The sequence below is a fragment of the Chenopodium quinoa genome, unplaced genomic scaffold (assembly GCF_001683475.1).
Source record: "Chenopodium quinoa cultivar QQ74 unplaced genomic scaffold, ASM168347v1, whole genome shotgun sequence".
NCBI classification, from domain to species: domain Eukaryota; kingdom Viridiplantae; phylum Streptophyta; class Magnoliopsida; order Caryophyllales; family Amaranthaceae; genus Chenopodium; species Chenopodium quinoa.
The window spans coordinates 528,369-546,378 of record NW_018743783.1 but is presented as its reverse complement, the minus strand read 5'-3'; the positions used below and the strand labels follow the sequence as shown (position 1 = coordinate 546,378).

The following is an 18,010-nucleotide window of genomic DNA, read 5'->3' as shown; positions in this document are numbered from 1 at the left end:
AGAGAAAAACAGTCGCCTACAAGAGGCGAGGCTTTCACACGCAGTTGAGAAGGGGGACGATTGGGCGGAGCCATCCGCCTCTCACCGAGAGCAAAATACCCCCTACTACTGCACCGTACCTCGGGGCCGGATCACGGCCATGCAAGAGAAAGTGGAGAGCTTTATCGCAAACCACACAATGGGCCCCGACTTTTTAGTGTTCGTGCCGGATCCAGAAGACACAGTCGTCTGGCCAGCTGGTACCAGTAATGACGGCACCTGCTTTGGCTGCTACAAGGCGGCCATCAAGGCTGGGCTGCGCTTCCCACTACATCCGGTTGTTCAGCGGATCTTGGATGGGTATGAGTTGGGGTTATGGCAGTTAGCCCCGAACTCCTGGGTCAACGTACTCGGCTATGTGGCCGGGTGCGAACTGCACGGGGTGGAGCCGAACTTCGAGGATTTCGCCCACATGAACTACCTCTGCCGGACCCCTAAGGCAGGCGGTACCGGATGGTATCAATTGACGAGCCACAGGGGCTACCTCATGACGAGAGGTAAAGCAAACAAATGGAAGGACTGGCAGAGCACCTTCCTTATCATTGAGAGTTCAGACACAGAGCTGAACAAGCGCTTCAACAGGTGGAATAGGAATCCGCCCCTTCTTGCAGGCGGCCGCAACATGCCGCGTGTTCCCCCCAAGGCTAAGAAAGAGATCCTAGATAAAGGACTCTTCAAAGTAGAGTCGAAGGTGAACTCTACTTCAGGGGTACGAGAGCAAGTACCCCTGCACTGCGTCCCGAGCTTCAAATGGCTCTACGACGAGTACTTTTTGGCTGCTTGTGGCCTCATCAGTCGGTGCTCAAGAGGTAGCCGGCCTGTTGAATACTCTGTTGTTCCGTGCATTTCTTGTTATGACTTTTATTAACTTTGCTATTTGTTTTTGCAGCGGACGCCATGAGCAAAATTACCGCCTCCAAGACTGCGGCGGCCATGTTGCGGGCCTCCATCATGCAACAGTCTTCAACCGACTCCCCCAACAAGGGGGCACCCTTGGTGGGCTTCGAACCTTTCACCCTCTTTTTGGAGTTGTGTTTATGCATATACTGACTCTTTTCTTCTTTTTTAGACGGGCGCTCCAAGAGCTTCTTCTTCCCAACAGCCGGACCCCAACGCCCGGAGGACGACTGTTGCGAGCTCTCCTGGTTCTGCCAGGAAACATGCAGCGGCTGAGAAACAGCCGGCCACTTCTTCTAAAACTCCAGCTGGGCCACCTAGAAGTATGAAATTTTCCTTGTAAATTTTAGACTTGCTCCCTTCTTTACTAGGTCTAATCCGTTTGTTTATGCTTGATGCATCCGGCCCTCAGGAGCCTGACTTGGTCGAAGTGGCCAAGTCTATGATCAAGGCCGTACCTCCAGCTGAAAGGGAGGCGGTCAGGGGTGTCGGCACCCTTGACCTAGACGGGATTGCAGGGGTCCTTGCTGAGGTATACTTAGCATATTTTTTAGTATTTGAATTCCAGGACGCCTGTTTTCTTTTTTGTTTGGAAACTGACGCCTGTTCCCCTTTTTACTTAGGCCCTGCTCCGAGTGAACGGCCTTCGCAAGCCGCTTGACCGGAAGAACAAAGAGGTAAAGGCTGCAAAAGCTATGGCCGCCTCTGACTGTGATAAGGCAATGTTTCAAATTGCCCAAAATGAAAATCTGACAATTGATTTTCTTTATTATCAGGCGCAGGCTACCGCCACTATCCGGGCTCAGTTAGAGGCGGCCCAGAAGAGGAATAGCAAGCTGGAGGCGACCATCAACAACCTCAAGACCGAGCTGAGACCTCTTCGCCAAAAGATGTCCTCATACGAAACCTTGGAGAAATCCTTGGCGAGCGTAAAGGAACGCCTAGTGACCCAGGAGAAGAGTCTTACTCAGGAGCTCTCGGAAAAGGCCGAGCAAGAAAAGAAAGAGCTGGTCCGGGAGATGATGGAAGACTCTGCTCAAATCCAGCGCATGACTTGGGGCCGCCTCTTCCCCAATGCCGACTTTGCCTCCTGGGAAAAAACGTACCGCCAGTGTTCTGATAGATATAATCAAGAGATCCTGGCGGCTGCTGAGGAAGAGGCGTTGGAGGAGGAGGAGCAGCCGGTAGTGGCGCTTGTGCCGCTTGGGGGTAATGCATCGAAGAAGGATGCAGCTGAATCCGAGTCCAGCAAAAAGAGTGCTGACCAGGCGGCAGCTGCTAATATTGATGATCTTCCCCCTTCATAAGCTTTATGTCTTCTTTCCCCGGCCTGCGTGCCGTTTGTTTGTATTTACCCGGCAAGGGGCCGGGGCTCTGAATATTTTGCCGGTCTTTAATGACTGGCTTCCTTTTAATGAATATTTTTATTTTGCTTTAAATTTGTTCAAGTATTGAATATTCTGATATCCAATTGTACACTATACCGACTGTTTTACATGGCCGATAGTTGCAGACAGGTACGGATAGTTAGTTACGCCGCCTATGCCCCTGGACGACTGGTTGTCTGTTTCCAGGCGAGACGATCAGTCGGCCATTTATCCAATCGGTATTCGAACCATTTTAAAGACTGGATCCCCTTTAGGCAGGCGGTTCTGTCATTTGTAAAATTAACCAAGTAGGAAAGTGGTTTCCTACTTGTCATGTTTTTAGGCTAGAGACTTTAGGCCGTCTAGGCCGACTGTTCCCCGCCATATTTAATCTAGTGTGAACAGGTGCTGTATGAACACCTTTTTAGTTTCATACTAAATTTTTAAGGAGTGACCAAGTAAACATGATTGTTACCTAGTCGCCAAGTAACTGAGTATTAGAGGTATCAAGCGGTGGGTACCGGTTGTTCCCCTTTATTTGCCAATGTTTGTTGGCTTTTAACTCATAGGTTGTTAACCTAGCAGGAGTAGTGGTTGAGAGCCCCTGTTTGCTAAAAACAGGCGGACGACTCATACCTTTTAGGCTCCATACTAAGTTTGAGAGAGTGACTATGAGTTAACTTTGGTGTTACTCAGTCGCCGTCACTCCTGCTTGAGTAGTAAAGGTACCAGGCGGCGGAGGCCGGCTGAACCTTTTGATTCGCCAATGTTTGTTGGCTATTAACTCAAGAGGTACCCCCTGCATTTATCCCAAGTAATACAGGCGGTCATCTGACTCAGATGTCAACTGCTACCACTAGTTTGGTTAGTGATAGAGTTATCCTTGTCTCAAAAACGGCTACGTGGTTTCCCTTGGGGACAGTCGTATAGGTGCCGTGTAATTAGTTTATAGAGCAATGTTCCACCCAAAAGGGAGCTGCTCTCTGCGACGAATTTCATCCGGAGGGATGCCGCCGGACGCCTGCTATGATGTTGGGACAGGTCGTATTAGTTTAAAGATTGGATCAGTTGGCTTGGCGCCTGGACTGATCATTCGACTTGTGGCCTTGGTTTGTTCTTGGTGAACGTAGGTGCTAAGTAAGAGGAGGGTAGCCGCCTGTTTAGGCACAGGGTCGGCCAGGCCCTGATCATTTTTAGCTAAGTATAAGGGGGGTGGCTGTGTGCTTTGGAACCAGTCGGCCCTCTTCTATGGAGAGTAGCCGACTATATGTCCAGACGGCATGCCCCTATGGTGATAGAGTAAAATATTCAATGAAGAGTAGCCGACTGTAAAGGTACAGGCGGCATGCCCTTCTGAAGATAGAGTAAAATACTCAATGGAGAGTAGCCGACTGTAAAGGTACATACGGCATGCCCCTCTGAAGATAGAGTAAAATACTCAATGGATAGTAGCCGACTGTAAAGGTACAGACGGCATGCCCCTCTGATGATAAAGTGAAATACTCAATGGAGAGTAGGCGACTGTAAATGTATAGGCGGCCTGCCCCTCTTAAGTAAGAATAAAAATTAAACATGGAGAGTAGCCGACTGTTTGTCAGTAGGCATGCCCCTCTTAAGTAAAAATGAAAACTGAGTATGGAGAGTAGCCGACTGTTTGTTAGTAGGCGTGCCCCTCTTAGTACAAAATTGAATATTAAGTATGCAAACTTTTATTAAGTAGCCCTTGACTATTTATATCATTCAAAAGAAATATTTCTTAAGATTATCTACATTCCAAGTTCGAGGCAACGGTTGGCCGTCTGGTGTTTCCAGACGGTAGGTACCGTCCCTGACCTCTTCACAGATTCGGTAGGGTCCTTCGCAGTTGGGAGTTAGTTTGCCAGACTCATTAGCCCTTCCAACTGCTTCCATTTTTCTAATTACAAAGTCCCCCACTTTGAGTGGACGCCTGTGTACTTTTTTGTTGTATGATCTAGTCATTCTCAGGCGGTAAATCTCATGGCGCAAGACAGCATTGCCCCTCCTTTCAGGAAGGAAGTCTAATGCCAGGCGCATGGCTTCCCAGTTTGCCACTTCGTCATATAGCATTACTCGAAGAGTCGGCTCGTAGTGTTCTATTGGAAGAACAACTTCCGCACCATAAGTTAGGAGGAATGGAGTTTCTCCAGTCGCCCCCTTTTCAGTCGTCCTAATGGCCCAGAGAACATGTGGTAATTCATCCACCCATAGGCCGCCTGCTCGTTCAATCTTTTTCTTGAGACCGTCTGAGATGATTTTATTAAAGGCTTCTACCTGGCCGTTTGCTTGTGGACGGCCGACAGATGCAAAGTAGTGTGCAATTCCTTGGTCACCCAACCAGCTTTTGAGAACAGGCGTCTCAAATTGGGGACCATTATCAAAAACCATAGACATGGGAACCCCGAACCGAGTGATGATATTTTTCCAAATGAATGAAATTACATCCTTCGTCTTGATTCCCTTTACAGCCTCCGCCTCTACCCATTTAGTGAAGTAGTCGACTGCAACAAGTATGTACCTCCTTCCGCCTGTAGCAGGCGTATATGGATCCAGAATATCCATGCCCCACTTAGCAAACGGTAGTGGGCTATGAATGGTAGTGAGGTCAGTAGCCGGACGGTGAATTAGTTTGCCAAACTTTTGGCACTTGTCACATTTTTTCACCATCCCCATTGCATCTGCTTCTAAAGTAGGCCAAAAGTAGCCCTGCCGCCTTGCCCGTTGAGCAAGTGTCCTACCGCCTATATGGGAAGCACTGTAACCAGAGTGAAGATCATCTAGTATCTCTCGCCCCTTTTCTGGAGTAACACACTTTAAGAAGGGTTGAAGGTACCCCCTTTTGTGAAGTTCTCCCTTTATTATTTCAAAACTGGTTGCTCGTTTTTTCAGTGCTGCCGCCTGTTGATGATCATCCGGCAGGGTACCATTTGTCAGATATGCCCTGATTGGATCCATCCAGGTTGAGCTTCTGTCTAAGATTCCAATAGGGTCTTCCTCAATGCTTCTCCTCTCCATTACTTCCCAAAAAACAGTTCGAGGAGTATCACAGGAGGCGGATGATGCTAATTTTGAAAGTGCATCCGCCTGGTTGTTTTCTGATCTCGGCACTTGGGTCAGATGGAAATCCTCAAGGGAGCCGACTGCTTGTCGGACCGCCTGTAAATACTTGATCATGGCCGGATGGGTTGCTTCGTATTCGCCATTGTACTGACTCACTATCAATTGTGAATCGGAACAGGCGTCTATTTTCCTTGCCCCTGCTGCCTTGCACATGCGGATTCCGGCTAGTAAAGCTTCATATTCTGCCTCATTGTTTAAGGCCTGAAAACTGAAGCGTAGAGCATACTCGTACCTGTCGCCTTTTGGCGACTGACATATGACCAACCATTTGAAGTAGAGCTTCCATCCACATATACCTTCCAGACTTGGTCTGGAACTTGAGAGTCAGGAGGACGAGTCATCTCAACAATAAAGTCAGCAAAGGCTTGCCCCTTCACTGCTTTTCTAGGCTCGAAGGTAACTTCGAGGCTCTGTATTTCTATGGCCCATTTGATCATTCGGCCTGACGACTCCATGATGGTCAGTGGCCGCTTGATAGGTTGGTCTGTATACACGACGACTGCATGTGCCAAAAAGTAGGGCTTCAATTTTTTAACAGCCATGAAGAGTGCAAGACCAAATTTCTCCACTAAGGGATACCTCAACTCGGCATTTTTCAGTACGTGACTGACAAAGTAGACCGGGAGCTGACAGCCGTCTCTTTCAGCAAGGAGAACAGCGCTTAACGCATGATCAGAGACGGCCAGGTACATGTAGAGTTCTTCTTTGGGCAAAGGGCTGACCAGCCTCGGCAAGGAATGCAAGTGAACTTTCAATTTCTGGAAGGCCGCCTCAGCATCTGGCCCCCATTCAAACCTTGCCTTTTTCTTAATTTCCCGGAAAAAGGATAGGCATTTGTCGCCTGATCGGCTTAGAAATCTTCCCAAGGCCGCCAAACAACCTGTTAACTTCTAAACCTCTCAGATGGTACGAGGCGACTGCATGTCGATGACCGTCTGCACCTTCTCAGGGTTCGCCTCTATTCCTCTCTGATTGATAAGGGATCCGAGAAATTTCCCAGACTCAACTCCAAAGACACATTTCTTGGGATTGAGCATGACATGATGCCGCCTGAGTGTGGCGAAAGTTTCTCGGAGGTCCGACAGATGATCTTTCTGAAGTTTGGACTTGACAATCATATCATCAATATATGCCTCGACATTTCTCCCAATCTGATCAAAGAACACAGTGTTTATCATTCGCTGGAAAGTGGTCGGGGCATTTTTAAGACCAAACGGCATGACCGTGTAACATTATAACCCCTGATCAGTGACGAAGGCCGTCTTCTCCTGATCTTTCTTCCATAAAGGAATTTGATGGAAACCAGAGTAGGCGTCCATAAAGCTCATCAAAGCATGGCCGGCTGTTGAGTCGACCAGGTTATCAATTTTAGGCAGAGGGTAACTGTCTTTGGGGCACGCCTTGTTTAAGTCTGTGTAGTCTACACACATTCGCCAGGTGCCATTCGACTTTTTTACAAGCACCACATTTGCAACCCAATCTGGGAAGAACCATTGCGGAATGAACCCTGCATCAAGTAATTTTTTAACTTCGGCGGCTGCCGCCTGACTGGGTAAATCCACTCGTCCCACTGGGTGGACGACTCCTCAAAACCCTACTAAAGGGTGGGATGCCGGATGTATGCAATCAGTCTGATATTTTAGTTTCGACAGACATTTGCTACTGATGAGATCTGAGGAGCTTCCGGTATCTATGAGGATTCGGCCAACTCTTTGGTTGGCCACTTTACATTCAATAACGATAGGGTCGTCATGCGGCCCTCTTACCCCTCCTAGATCTTCTTCAGTGATGACAATCTCAGGAAATGAATATTTGGAGGGCCGTTCTTGGTGAACGGAATTTACATCTAGCCGTCTGATATTGTCTTTGTTGCCCCTAATAGTGGGGCCGCCTCCTGAGAAGCCGCCTGCAATGGTGTAGACGACTGCATCATCTGTATCGGAGCTGTCGGCCTGTTGATTCTTTTTGGCCGACTGCTTTTTCGAGGAAGTGTTCCCCGTAGATTTCTTGACATAAGTGTCAAGATCACCTTGCTCAGCCAGGCGGTCCAGATACCGCATGAGACTGATGCATTCATTGGTGTGATGACCAACATCTTCATGATAATCACAGAATTTTTCTTGGTTCCGGTTGTTTGCAGAACCCTTCATGGGGACCGGCTTCTCAATTGAGATCCGTCCCTTGATTTCCTTTAGGATAAATTGGCTATCCTTGTTAAACGCATACTTTGGGGAGTATGGTTTGAATTCTTTTTTCTTCTTCTGGGCCGGCTGTTTAGAGGAATCAGCCGCCCAGACCTCTTTTCTCTTCTCATCTTTGTTTGACGACTGTTTCTGTCGTCCTTCTCTTTTGTCGAACCTTTTCCCGTGTGACTGTTTTACCGTACTACAAAGATCAGTCGCCTGTATATAGGCTTCCGCTTCAATCAAGGCCTCTTGAAGAGTCGCCACCCTCTTTCGGACCAAATCAAATTTGAAGGTCGACCCGTCTTTGAGACCTCTGAAAAATTCAGTATAGGCTACTTCATCCGGTAACCCTTGAATCTGTATTCTCATCAGGTTAAACCGCCTGATGTAAGAACGAAGCCCCTCCTTCTCGCCCTGCTGAATTGTTCCTAAATCAAGGGTCGTCTTCTTCGCAGGGATGTTCATGGCGAAGTTGGAGGTGAATAAGTAAGCAAGCGTCTTGAAGTTATTTACACAACCAGTCGGCAGGTTGCCGAACCATTGTTGTGCAATTCCTTTGAGAGTCGCTGGGAAACACTTGCACCAAGTGGGATCATCCAACCCTTGAAGGTACATCAGGTTGGTGAATGCCATCAGATGGTTTTCTGGGTTAGTAGTGCCGTCATAGGCGCCTACTAATACATTTTTCACTTTGGCCGGCTGATCGACTTCAGTAATTTCCTTGGAGAAGGCCGACGGCTGTTCACCAAGTCTAAGCAACCGTAGCTGCCAGTCCATAGGTTGGACATTTTTTGCTGCATGTCCACCAAACGGAGGTGGCTGTAAAAAATATTGTTGTTGCGGTACAAACGGTAAGTTTGGTACCGCCTGGTCGCTATGAAAGCCGGACTGACGGGAGGTGCCGCCTGACTGACCCTCATGATACGACTGAGTATGCCTCATCGAGGTATTTCACAGACTGTCTTGGAAGTTTGAAGTAGAGGCCGACTCTGACAATCGGTCACTCTTCTTCTGCTCTAGCAGTAGCCGAGCGTCTGTGTATGTTTTCCTCGACCCGTCCGCCTGAATATGACGAACAGGTTTCCTATTTCTTGGAGTAGGAAAACGGTATTTTGTGAAATCAAGGGCAGGTGGCTCCCACTTCCTAGATTTAGGATGAGGGGTCGCCTCTCGCCCTTGAACTGGCTTCCTCTTCCGTGAAGTGGAGGGTTTCTTAGCCGACTGCTCCTTGTCCAGAGCAGGCGGCTTCTTGTTGATCAACTCTTGAATTTCTCCCTTGAAGTCCCTCATGAAGGTCATGAGTTCGTTCCTTGTGATGGGAGCAGACCCATCAGTCGGCTGCTGCCGAACAGGCGGTGCGCCTGCTGGCTCGCTTCCAGTTTGAAGATGTTCCCGTTCCCTCCTTTCGGTATGACGGGTACGTCGGGCCCTTAGGGTCCCGTCTGAAACTGTGTGAGCTTCAACTTCAAATTCATTCTCAGTATCGTGGTCCGACTGAACTAGAGGATCGTCCAGGGGACGTCTCTCTTCAGGAGCCGGTACAAACGTGGGTGCCATCTCAGAAGTACTCTCCCCACAGACGGCGCCAAAATGTTTCGGGGTTTTCTGATGTCCTGCGGGAGAGTTACAATTTCGAGACTGGAACCGGACGCCTGTACCTGCAAAACAAACGGATGCTCCGGATGATTGGAGATCCGCCTCCGACGGTCAAGTTAGTACTTGATTAAGGAGTAATTAATGCGGAAATTAAAGTGATTGAGTCTCTCTAGGTGAGAATGTTTAATGTGTGTAATCTGCGTTTTTTTCCCTTAATGAGGATTAAGGGAGGCATTTATAATCTCGGGAAACGTGCCAATCTAGGTTTAGGTTAACCTTGGGCTGATTGGCTTCCCTCGGAAGTTGGGCCTAGGTGACCGGCTTCTCCATTAGGAATGGAGTATGCCACGTGTCATGACATAATAAGTCCAGGGTGGACGAATAGGCGTGTGCCACGTGGCAAGCCCTGAGAGGTCCAACTGGGGGACACTTGGCAGGACCTAATTGGCCCACGTGGCGCATTCCGATTGGTGGGAGCAAAATCCCCTAATCAAGTAGCAATTGCAATAGAAAGAATCCAAAAGGTTATCTCCTAGAAGTCAACCTAGGTTTCCTCTATGAGTGACTAACAAAAAGCATCACAATTCAAAATCAATCAATAAATGCAATCCCCAAATCAAGTGGTCATGTCATTAGGAATTACAATGCAATCTTGCTTGGAAATCAAGGTTGATCACTCCCATCAAGCCAAACACATGCACAAATCTACTAATCAATCAAAAATCCCCAAATTAGCTATCATCCATCATTCATGCATGCTTCCCCTTCACCCTAGCAAGGAATCTACTCACTAAGCATGTTGAATCTGATAAACAAAACTAGGTAAATCATAATCATCATCATCATATTCAACTAAATCAAGTAGAAATTCAAATCAATCAAATTATTAACCAAAGGATCAACAAATCAAACAATCATTCATGAATCAAAAGCAAAATCAAAGCAATAGAGAAGAATTAAGGGAAGAATTAAGGAAATCCAAACTTGATTGTAGCAATATTGAAATATAAATCAAAGTCCAAGAGTTTCTCTCTCTAAATTCTAAGTACTAAAAACTAACTCTCTAATAAAAAGAAGCAAAAGGTTATTTATAGTATAACTAACTAAGGAGAAATAAAGAAAACGTCCAAAAATAGACCCGTACAAGCGCGCCCTCTCACCAGCATGCGCGCCTGCGACGAACGGGGTACGGAACAGGGGACTCAGGTGGCGCGCCTGTGCCCGAAGCCTGCGCGCCCGCGTAACTAGAACAGGGCATCTCCTCCGTGCGCTCTTCAATGTAAGTGGTGCACCCCTCTTGATCGTCATTGGATATGGCAGTCCCGAAATGAGTTCACGGTGGGTTAAACACCATATTTTCATGTGAGCGCAAGCATCAAGTCTTAGAGTAAGTCATCTCTTGCTTTGTGACCATAAGTAAGCTTCCACTTTGCACCTTGAGCCTTTTCCAACCCGGAAAATCATCATGACGGGTCTTGAGCTTCGTCTTTAACCTACAAACAAAGGAAAAGAACAATTAAAAGGGGAAAACACTAGAAAATCCACAAAAGTGGACAAAAACACAAAATAAGAAAGAATAAGGAAACTAAAGAGAAAATGAATAAAACTAAGCATTTATTAAAGAAGAATGCTATGAAAAGAAGGTAAAAACAACCTAAAAACTCGTCAAATGAGTGCCATAAATAGCACTCATCACGCCGCATACTGAACCCCACGCCGACACCGATGACGCCGCAAATTTCCTCGAACCCCTACGCCAGCGCCAGCCCGATCTCGACCCCCTGATATCGGCCTTCCCTTTCCCCCGGCCCAAACTACCATCCCAGCAACACCTAATTAAAACCCCTCCCTCCCTCGATAAAAACCTCTCTCCCACCTTCCGGCGCCCCCAAATTCCCCTCCCATACCGACGAACGCAATTCGCCCCTTCCACAATCATCTCCGCCCCTTCCCCCCCAAAACACCACCTCGAAACCCTGTAGCCCCAAAATCAAAATCTAAGGTTTCGATTTGGGGTTTCAGGGTTTTGATTTTCCGGGTCAGTGACACCGTGGGGCGGTCGCCGGCGTGGGGGAGGGGCCTAGCGCCGGCGGGAGGAAGTGTGGTTGGCGCCATAATAGGCTGGGCGGGGTGGGTAGCGGTGCTGGGGTGTGGGCTGGGGTTTTTAACTTTTGATTTTTTTTATTCAAAATTTTGATTTACTTTTTATTTTTTTAATAATTAATTAAAAAGATTTAATAAAAAACACAACCAATCAACAGATGCCACGTGGCACAATTAACCCTTAATGACTAACAGAGTTGACGTCCGTTAATCATTTGGGTATATGGAGCATTTTTGTTAAACTCGGGGATATATGGTGTATTTAAAAAGTTTCATGGGTATATTGTGAATAAGGGAATTACTCAGCGCTATTTGGTGAAATAACCCAAAATTTTAGCATTGACCAATGACCCCCGTATTGATTTCAGGCTGTCGAATATATGAGCAATGTGCTTACGTAAATACCATGGACCCTTCACGCCACCCGCGTCTCTGGTCCATAAAACACGCACATAGCACATTTTACCCATAACTGCGCGTTGCATCCACAGAAATCTAGCAACACAAACTCTAAATCAAACCAATCATGGTGTCCGAAGCTCCCAAGGTAAATTTTACTACTCTTTTGTTTATGCTATCAATTCTACTCCTTTAGTTAATCATAATTTTCTGATTAATCATGAATTTCCCTCCCCCCTTTCTAATTTATGCTTGATTGATTCATTTCCTATAAATTTTGACGGACGTTATGGTTATTTGATTTGTCGCCGGAAAGTTCTGGCTTTCTGAAATAATTCTAAATTGTTTGTCCGATTGCAGAATTGGTGTTATTTTTACTTTATGAGTTAACATGATGATTCATATTATTATTAGCCGACTCCAAATCATTTTGTGACTAAGACTTTGCTGTTGTTGTTGAGTCCTAGTTGATAACCGAATCTTCTGATTTTTATTCTGTATGATATACCTTCGTCTATACCAATTATGTTCTAGGGTCCCCTTTATAATGGTTAATTGTTTTGGTATAAGAAATTAATGTAAGTCACCCTTTTATTACATTCTGAATGGGTAATTGTGTTTGCTGAGGAGTTTTTAAGGAAGAAGAAAATTTTGGATAAAATGATATCAATCAGGATTGAATAAATTATATAATAAATAATAAACACCTGTTTTAGGATGTTGAGTTCAAAAATCTTATATTTAGTGAGTCCCTTTCTCAAATGATTTTGATTTTGTATGGGCTTATCTTTATCTTTTAGATCACCATTGCTTGGTTGAACTATTTATTTGACTCAAACTAGTTGATTATTACTATTATGGATTGACCTCGGCCCTTGGGTGTACCGAGGAGTAATGCTGTTGCTTGATCAACCCGGGTGTCGTAACAAGTGATGTGCCTCTTGTGTGGGGGGTGCGTCATAAGGAGCATACCTCCAACCCACCTTATTTGTAACTTGCTGTTCCTTTTTCCCAAATAGAGTTGTTAATAAGGGATTATCATGAAAGCCTATAATTGCAGCTTAGATGTATCTTTCAGTCTTGTCCCTGTATACTCTTTTGTTGAACTTTTTAGTTGGCTTGGAAGTCTTTTTCATCATTGATGGTATTGTTCGATTATTTATTACAATTGATAAGAGGGTGACTGATAGATTTTATCAATGTTATGTTCGTTTGCAAGTACATGTGCCAACGCTAGTGTTATAGGTTAGGTTAATTGGTAGTTTTGATGCTTTGAGGAGCTTATATCCCTCAGAAATTGGCACTTGGCACTGACTTTTGACCTTTTGAGCATGTACTTTGTGCCAAATGCTGGTAGCAAGGCCTTTTGAGAGTAGTGAACTTATTATTTAGACAATTGTACTTGCATTGAATTCTCAAATATCAAGATCTATTGACTATATCATAATACAGTGTCACAGTATCTTTTCTTCATGCTTTACAGGATCCTAGGGAAGAAGTCATCCAAGCATGGTACATGGATGACAGTAATGAGGATCAGAGGCTTCCTCATCACAAGGAACCTAAAGATTTTGTTTCTCTGGAGAAACTTGATGGTGTGTTACATGAACTTTTCTTCAATTTGTACAACACTTTTACTCTAGCTTGTTATTTATTTTTTTTCCTTTCTCTTGTAACCTGAAGAACTTGGGGTTCTGAGTTGGAGATTGGACGCTGACAACTATGAAACTGATGAGGAATTGAAGAAAATTCGTGAAGCTCGAGGATATACCTACACGGTATTAATTTTTCCTGCTTATTTATTCTTTTGAGGAGATCATTAAAAAAAAAAAAAGGTTTTATTTTTGACTTTTTGTCACCTCACACACTCTTTATGCATGAAGGATTTCTGTGAGGTTTGCTCTGAAAAGCTTCCAAATTATGATGAGAAGATTAAGCATTTCTTTGAGGAACATCTGCACACTGATGAAGAAATCCGCTACTGTGTAGCTGGAAGCGGTAATGTTTGAGCTTGCAAATTTTTTTTATTATTATTATTTTCTTTTTTCATGGAGCAAGAGAGAAAGAGGAGAGGAGGTGGCACTTATGCTAGAAGGAAAAAATAAACTGATATTTGTGTATAATTCTTTGTTTTAGGGTATTTTGATGTGAGGGATCTTGATGATAAATGGATACGCATATGGGTGAAGAAAGGTGCTATGATTGTATTGCCTGCAGGAATTTACCATCGGTTTACTCTGGATTCAGACAATTATATTAAGGTATGATTATTGGTATCTTTATTCATCTTGATATCAAATTTACGCATTGCACTTGTCATAATGAGGTATTTCTTGAAAATTGAGGACAAAGAAAAAGATAAGAAATCAAACTAAACTCATACTCTATGAATTGTGGTGGGTGATGTATGATTATTTCAGCTCTTGTTCTTGTAAAGTATTATTTCTAACCTGAATTATTCATGAGAGTTCAAAACTTTCTTTAACCAGATGTGTAATACTATCCTTTGCCCGATAGGCTTCGTATGTTATTGTGTATTCTTTCTCTTTTCATCCGCGAGTCTTGAATATTTTGTACGTCACATCTTCATTCATTATTTCACAGTTTACTTAAGTTAGCTTAACTTTGTGTAGGCCATGAGACTGTTTGTTGGTGATCCAGTTTGGACTCCCCATAACCGCCCTAACGATGATCTGGCGGCCAGGTATGTGCTGGCATTTTCCCTTACGAATTGGTAAATGATGAACCAATGTTTGTGACAAATAAATTGGATCTCTACTTATTGTTTTCAGGAAGGAGTATCTGGAAAATTGTGAACAAGGGCACTTCTAACCAGGCCATTGATGCTACAGCATGATCTACTTTCCTCAAACGAAACTAGATGTTGATAAAGTTATGCTGGAAATCTACAAATACCATGCTGTTGATGATGCAGAACAAACAACTTGCTGTAGAGAAAAATAAAGATATTGAACTGCGTAACTGCGTTGTATGTCTACAAGTACAGATATGTATTGGTGAGGGGATCTTGTAGAACTCTAATTTGCTTATGGACTACATCTGTATATTGGCCATTTATGATGGTGTTTGGCTCATTGGAAATAATGAAATACCTCAAACTTTTGCTCTTATTTCATTGGGGTTTTTAACAGTTTGATTTCATATTAAGTTTGAGATTTGTGGTACTATGGATATGAGTTATTTGAATTACTAGCACATTTTTATCCAAATAGTAGCTTTGATGTTGAAAATTCACTTTGATTATAGATCAAATTTTGTTTTGGAAATGTTTTAGTTCAATAACCAACTTTTAGCTGTCAAATTAATCTTTTATCTTTTTCTGAATAGAATTATGTGCTTATCAGGACTTTGGTTGCTTAACCTAACATGCTTGTTGGAGATGGCGCTAGTTTGTCAAATTTAGAATTTGGATTCATGATTTTCAGATAAATTCTTTAATTTGCTTATATGACAATATCTATCATTTTTTTTTATGTGCTTTTTTTTTTTATTTATTTTTTATTTTTTCCATAATGATGTTTAGTTACTTATGTATCCAAGTGATTGTCCCTACTTTTTGTGTATCTTTCCTTTTCAAAAAAGATGATTTATTGCATTAATTTGCAAATACTTTCGAATTATTAGTATGTAATTCATATATGATTTGTAATTTGCCATATCCATGCCCCCTAATACGTTTTCCTGCATCCATTTTGTGCCCATACCTATGTCCGCATTTCATCTTATGCATTGTAGAATTTTTTTTTTTTTTTTTTTGAAACAAACCAGGCGAGGAAATTTATTAAAGGAGGTCAATTTCCGCCAAAGCTAATAGACTTTGGGGGAAAGGACCCAAACAAACAAATTCGTTACAACCTCTATTGTCCCACCTCACAACAAAGTGAGCAAGAGTATTTCCCGACCTTTTCACATGAGAAATAATGAAAGCATTAAGAGTTTGAAAGAGCACAAATATCATCAAGCAATAAACAGAAAGGATCATAGCCCTGCAGCCTCCTCTTCACGCCATTAACAACCTCAAGCGAGTCACTTTCCACCAACATGTTGCCATAGCCCAACCGTACAGCTAGCTGCAACCCACAACGGCAAGCTGCAGCTTCTGCCAAAGCAGGTCCCCAGCCCGCAGGCTCATGCCTCACCGCAGCAGCAATAATAGCACCATTTTCGTTTCTAATCACCGCACCCAGCCCAGTCACACTGCCCACGTGAGCATCACAATTAATCTTCACAAACCCCGTACTTGGGCATCTCCAAGAACTCGCTAGAGCAGGTTGCACCCCCGTATTTTGCTTGAACACTTTCACCGCATACTCCCCATACTCCTCCACAGACCTTAGCAGCCCTGCTGCCACTTGAACAGGACATCCCCTATCATTCTCAAAAATTGCTTTCTTTCTAAACCACCAGGCAGCCCAAGCGAGAGTCGCAATAGTAAGGAGCTCTTTTCTTGATACCTTTGTTGCTAACCAAAGGAATCTCTCAGTGAAATCAGCCTGGGGGGCCTGCATAATGATGTTCATGAAGGAGCTATTCAACCAAATAGCTTTAGAAGCCTCGCATTCAAAAGTAGCATGTACAATCGTCTCATCCCCAATACCACACACTGCACAGGTCTTATCAGATACAACATGGCGAAAATGCAACCTTTCTCTAACTGCTAGGAAACCTTTGCAAGCCCTCCAAATAAAATGGCATAATTTTGGGGGACCACGGAGACTCCATATTAACTTCCATATATCTGCAGGTTGCTGATTGAGGGACGAATCAGGGTGTTGTTTGCTCAGCCAGTACCCTGATTTGACGCTGTACTCACCAGACTTCGAAGGCCACCAGAACATGCTCTCTTTGGGGCATCTCGTGGATAGGGGGATTGCAAGAATTCGAGCCTGATCAGCTGCATTAAAAGTTTGCTTGTAGCACTTCCATACGCCAAGACATAGAACCATGGTCAATCAAGTCTCTCACCCTCAAACTCAAATCACTACACGGCATGGGAGTTGGAACAATTGCAGAAGAGTTACCAGGAAGCCAAGCGCAAGTCCAAACCTTAATATCACCACCATTACCCAACCTCCATTTCAACCCATCAAGAAGAAGGGATTTTGCCCCCCACAAGCTTCTCGAAGTATAACTAGGGTCGGAACCCCGATTAGCATCCAAAACATCACAATGTTTAAAATACTTTGCTTTTAAAATAGCATGGAGAATGGTACCTTGGTTATGGTGGAGACGCCAACATTGTTTCACTAATAGAGCTTGAATAAAACACCGAAGATCCCGGAAACCCATACCACCAAGCTTTTTCGGCTTTCAAAAATCCTCCCATATTTGCCAATGCAGCTTTTTAGAAGTGACGGATGACCCCCACCAAAAACGAGTCATCATAGAGTGAATGTCATCAATAAATCCGGAAGCCGAAAGATACTCATCATATAAGTAGGAATGGCTTGAATTACAGATTTAATGAATACTTCTTTTCCAGGCATCGACAAAAATTTCTCTTTTCGCCCTAAGAGTTTATTCCAATTCCTCTCTTTCAACTCTGCAAAAATAACTTTCTTCGATCTCCCAATAATCGTCGGAAGACCCAAATATTTCTCACGATGATCAACTTCCCTCACACCCAAAGTCTCAATAATTTCATTCCTGTGACTAGTACTCACCTTTTTGCCAAAAGTAACATCAGTTTTGTTTAAATTCACAATTTGGCCCGACGCTCCCTCATATTTGCTAATGATATTAGCTATTACAGAGCATTCTTGAACATTAGCTCTAGCAAAAAGAATACTGTCATCCGCAAAAAATAAGTGAGATACTCGTGGAGCACCTCTACAAATCCTCGCTTCGTGAATAAGATTATCCCTAGCTGCCTTAGAAATCAGAGTGGAAAAGGCATCAGCACATATCAGAAAAAGATAGGGAGAAACTGGATCACCTTGCCTGAGCCCTCTAGTAGGAATAACAGAACCCGAAATATGACCGTTAATTTTAAAAGCAAAATTAACGCTCTCTAAGCAACTCATAATTCTGCCAATCCAAGAACCGGAGAACCCCATTTTTTCCATCACCCTCACAAGGAAAGGCCACTCAACCCAATCATAGGCCTTACTCATATCCAACTTCAAAGCAATGCTACCATCCTTTCCTTCTCCACCCGTTTCATAGCATGAAAAACCTCAAATGCAACCAAAGGATTGTAAGAAATAAGACGTTTCGGCACAAAAGCACTTTGGTTTTGAGAAATTATTCCACCTAAAATCCCCT

At 44.0% G+C, this 18,010-nt stretch overlaps 1 pseudogene; it reads left to right on the top strand.

Moving 5' to 3' along the window:
• The first annotated feature begins 11,736 nt into the window (after positions 1–11,736).
• LOC110684800 lies at positions 11,737–14,935 on the top strand (annotated as a pseudogene).
• The last annotated feature ends 3,075 nt before the right edge of the window (positions 14,936–18,010 follow it).